Source organism: Myotis brandtii, unplaced genomic scaffold (genome assembly GCF_000412655.1).
Source record: "Myotis brandtii unplaced genomic scaffold, ASM41265v1 scaffold471, whole genome shotgun sequence".
Lineage (NCBI taxonomy): Eukaryota > Metazoa > Chordata > Mammalia > Chiroptera > Vespertilionidae > Myotis > Myotis brandtii.
In genome coordinates this window covers 37,853-42,819 of record NW_005367989.1, presented here as the reverse complement: position 1 = coordinate 42,819, position 4,967 = coordinate 37,853, and the positions used below count along the sequence as shown (strand labels likewise).

General features: G+C 38.1%; 1 pseudogene; it reads left to right on the top strand.

Moving 5' to 3' along the window:
• Positions 1 to 474: 474 nt before the first annotated feature.
• Positions 475 to 975, top strand: LOC106727744 (annotated as a pseudogene).
• The last annotated feature ends 3,992 nt before the right edge of the window (positions 976 to 4,967 follow it).

Below are 4,967 nucleotides of genomic sequence, written 5' to 3'. Positions count from 1 at the left end.
CCCAAAGTATAAAATAAATACCCATGAGTCCATACTGATATAAATAAATGCATAAATTAATAAATGCAGTAGAGACAAATGTCCTATACAGAAGAATTTAAATAAATTATGTAGATACTCCACCCTAAGCATACATCTTCACTCCTTAAGTATGGGCCATGCCTAGTCACTTCCTTCCAAAGAGTACAGCCTGGAAAGGGGAAGGGGAACAGACAGGGAAGAATAGCTGTAACCTGGAGAATCCTAACAAACACTACTTTAACCAGGTGATCAAAGTCAATATCAATAGTCATTATGTTGATAGTATATACCATTGACATATGATGAAAATGGCATTGATTTCTGTGATCTTTCTCCCAAAAACCCAGTTCCCCTGTCTAATCACGAGAAAAACACACAAATTCCAGTAGAGGGGCAGCCTACAATACATCTGGCCAGTATTTCTCAAAAACAGTCATCAAGGTTAGCTGCAACATGGAGGCAACTAGCAGAACTAAAAAGCCACTTGATACTGAGATGGCGTGTGCCATGACAGCAATGCAGCATGCTCAAGTCTACAACAAGCTGATTTCATCAGTTGACCCATAGTTCCTGAAACTCACTAAAGTGGATGATCAAATCTATTCTGAATTTCAGAAAAATTTTGAGAATATTTGGACCCAGAAGAACTCAAATCAGTATCAGCTAAAGAAAAGTGGAGACCATTCTGTTTGAAATTTGAGGGGGTAATAGAAGACTTCAACTATGGTACTTTGCTGCAACTGGGTTGTTCTCAAGGTGACACTGAGGAAAACACCATCTCTGCCATTGAAATTGCTGAGAACCAGGAAGGCCATAAAGCAGTTTACACCAGTGTTTAGGACAAAGAACAAGAGAAAGGAGCCAACAGAGAAGAAAAACAAAACCAACAAAGGAGGAGAAAAAGAAAAAGAAACCAGCAAAGAAAACAACCACAGTGATGAAACATCTATGTAAGGAAGAAAGTAAATAGCACTCTAGAAACTGACTAAACTGAGTATGCTACTTACACAGATCCCTGTGGTTAAATGTATGTCCTTGTTCAATTGAAGGACATGCAGAAGGACATTTTTTGTAGCCTAATAATCAGGAGCTGTTCTGGTTGTTCTTTTGTATGAACTGGCTTAAAGCTTATGACTGGGGTCATAGTTGATTAGTTTTTTCATTTTATTATTTTTTAATCCTCACTGGGGGAGTGAGGATATTTTTGCCATTGATTTTTTTTAGAGAGAGTGGAAGGGAGGGGGGAGGGGGGAGAGAGAGGAGAGAGAAACATGACGTGAGAAAGACACATCCATTGGTTACCTTTCACTTGCTCCCCAAATGGGGCCGGGGATTGAACCCGAAAACAAGGTAAATGCCCTTGACTGGGAATTAAACCCAGACCCTTCAGTCCATGGGCCAACATTCCAACCACTGCGCAAAACCGTCCAGGACGATTGTTTTTTGGTATATTTTTTCTTGATTCTCTCCACAGGTCAAGTAAGATTTTGGTTCTTTAAAAAAAGTTATCAAAACCAATAAATTTTAGTTGATTGTCCAATCTCTTGGTATCTTTTTAAATCCCTTAAATTGAACAACAGGCTTCCCTGTAATGAGCAGACTATAAATCCCATGAGTTTCCTACCGTATGTTTTAGCAGTGCAGCTGGCTTACTCAGCATGTACCTGGAACAGAGTGAACACATACTCACTGAATTAAAATAAACCCAATCACACATCGCTTCAGAAAATGTTTGTTTTAAATAAAAATATATCAGTTTTACATGCTAAGAGATAATAAATCTTCCTATCTGCCAGTCTTGCTTACTGCTTCATAAATTGGGATCCATAAAGGTAGCAATAAAATCTTAGAAGACGTTTTAATAACTGAAAAAGCCAACAGAGGTACGTTTACAGAGAATAAAGCTACTCAGGATAATAAAAGTGCCAGGTATGCCCTGGCTGGTTTTGCTCAGTGGATAGAGCATCAGCCTCAGGACTGAAGGGCCGGGTAGTTTGGGGTGTTTTTTTGTTGGTAGTTGATGCTGCTTCTTGCTTTGCTTTAGTCTGGAACTATAGCAGACTGTATGGCAACTGCTCCCCTTCTGCAGAGCCAAGGTTCTAAACAGCTGTTGCATCAGTAAGCCCTTGAACTAGCCAAACCAGCAAGCTGAGACTCATGGCCATTCCCCATGTCACAATTCTTTCTACATATGAGAAAAAGGATTTGATAAATAGCAACTAAGAGAGCATGGCAGTTAAGTCTTGAGCCATTCTCTTCCAAAACAGAATTTACATGACTTACAACTTACAGTACAGATTGATGTGAGAAAGAAACATCAACCAGTAGCCTCCTATATATGCCCCGATCACCCCAACCAGGGATCGAACTCTCAACCGAGGTATGTGCCCTGACCGGAATCAAATCTGCAACCTTTTGGTGTTTAAGGACAATGCTCCAACCAACTGAACCACCGGCCAGGGCTCCAACAGACCTATGAGGCTATGTACTCAGAGCTTGACTGTTGCCAACCACTCTTTCTACAGATCTACCACTCCAAAGAAGGGACAAGGGCTTCAACTTTGTTAATTCTGAAACAAGTCAATAAAAACCTCATTAGCAGAGGACTGGCTTACAAACCAATATGAGTAACATCTGATTATTACTGAATACTATCCTGAGTTGGAAATAAAGAGATTTTCACCAAAAAAAAAAGATTTTTTTAACTTTTCAATCATATACTCACTGCCATTTAAAAAAAAAAATTGATAAGTTTAGGACCTGGTAAAGAAATGGGTGTGTCCTTGACCTCTGGCTACAGTCACCTAAACCATCTTAGACTTACTTCAGAGGGAGGCTGCAGAACTCCCCGAGACTGAGCACAGTTGTGAGACTTGACCTCAAGTAAATTATAGTTATTATGCTGAAACATGATAGGTAGATGAACTTAGAAGTTCTTCCCTTTCCTCTTTTCCTTTTAAATCCTTAATAATCTGTGGGAAATTTTAAGATGAAGAGTGTGCTGAAAAGTGCCTAAAAATTCCAAGACGAAGACCACTTTACCTCCTAAATGAGACATCCAGGAACAGGGAGCATTAGAATCCGCATAAATAAGATTCTTGCTCTACCTAGTGGCCAACAATGGGATTAACCTGAAACAAGAAATTTGCCAAATTTGCAGACATGAGCATTCTTAACCAAAGGTGAGGGGTTGAGGGGAGGTATGTCCACATGCTAAGGTAAAAGAGCACTAGGTAAAACAAGCATGATCAAATGTTAGTCTTTGGCAGTACTTGTGTTTTTCAGCTCTACTCTTCAAAGATGACCAAGAAGACCTGACTGACCATCTATTTTAGAATTAGTCCCAAACTAAATGTAAAGAGAGAGTTGGCTATTTACAACATAAAAGCATATTAACAGAAACAATCCTTCAGAGCAAATAGGAGTGCCTGGAAAGCAAAAAAACCTTCATAGCCAGAATTGACAGATAAAATACAAGATGTCCAGTTTTATCTGAATTTTAGATAAAAAAATTTTTTATACGTTCCAAATACCTAAAACTTAAGGACTTTTCATTTCAACAAATGAGAGGTTGCCAGATTGGGGGGGAGGGGGGTGCAAAATGACTGAAAGTGGTCAAAAGGTACAAACTTCCAGTTATAAAATAAATAAGTGCTGGGGATATAATAGACAGCATGGTGACTATCCTATATAATAAAGAGCTAATATGCTAATTAGACCAAACAGCAGAACGACCATCCAGATGACCTTCCGACCTTCTGGATGAAGCTGAGGCTGCGAGGGGCTGCGAGGGCCAGCTGGAGCTGAGAGGGCTGGCCAGGGCTGTGAGGGCCAGGCCCCTTGCACGAATTTTGTGCATTGGGCCTCTAGTAGTTAATAATACTATATTGTATTTTAAAGTTGCTAAGAAAGTAGAGTTTATTTATTTTTTTATTTATTTTTAAATATTTTTATTTTGATTTTAGAGAGGAAGGGAGAAGGGGAGAGAGATAGAAATATCAATGATGATAATCATTGATCAGCTGCCTCCTACAGGATAGAGAGCCAGAAACATCGATGAGAGAGAAACATCGATCAGCTGCCTCCTGCACACCCCCCACTGGGGATGTGCCCGCAACCAAGGCACATGCCCTTGACCAGAATCGAACCTGGGACCCTTGAGTCTGCAGGCTGAAGCTCCATCCACTGAGCCAAACCGGTCAGGGCAGAATTCACATTCTTACACATTTCTATAGAAATTAAATATTTTATTTAAAATACTCAAATATTTTATTCAACATTTTAGAATGTTGTAAAATAAATATTGGTATTTTAATATTTTTGAGATCAAGAAAATAAATCTTGGGATCTCTTTATTAATATCATTTTTATTACTCCAAATTACATCTTGTATTTCTTATATGAATATTCATCAGAGATTTGCTTTCTTTTGTTGTGTTTTCTTATATTTCTTCAAATCTTCTCACCTTAGCAATGTGTCACCAGATGGGACCTCTTATTGATGAAAAGCTGGAAGATATTGATAGGTAAAAGAGCATGTGCCCTCTAGATTGTGTACCTTCTTCCCTGATGTTCTCTGTAAACTACCTACTGGGATAGAGCTGCCATTATAATTTATTTTATTACTAGTTTTGTTTATTTATTTCTGTCGTGTTATATTTTATATTTTAATTTTTCTATCTTATTTCATTTGAATTTTTCATTTTTATTTTTTAATATTTTCTATTTTTATATGCCAAAGGAACCAGTCCCCATTTACTTGTTTTCTACTAAATGTGGGAATTTGAATTAGACCCAACTCTCCTCTTTTTTTATTTTTGTTTAAGGTGAGGATTTATTTGACCTTCACTATATTAGTCTTTTTTAAAAATAAGGGTTAACTATTATAATCATGAGTGACATTACCAGAGCCCAAATGACCCATCTATTATAATCTCGAGAAACCT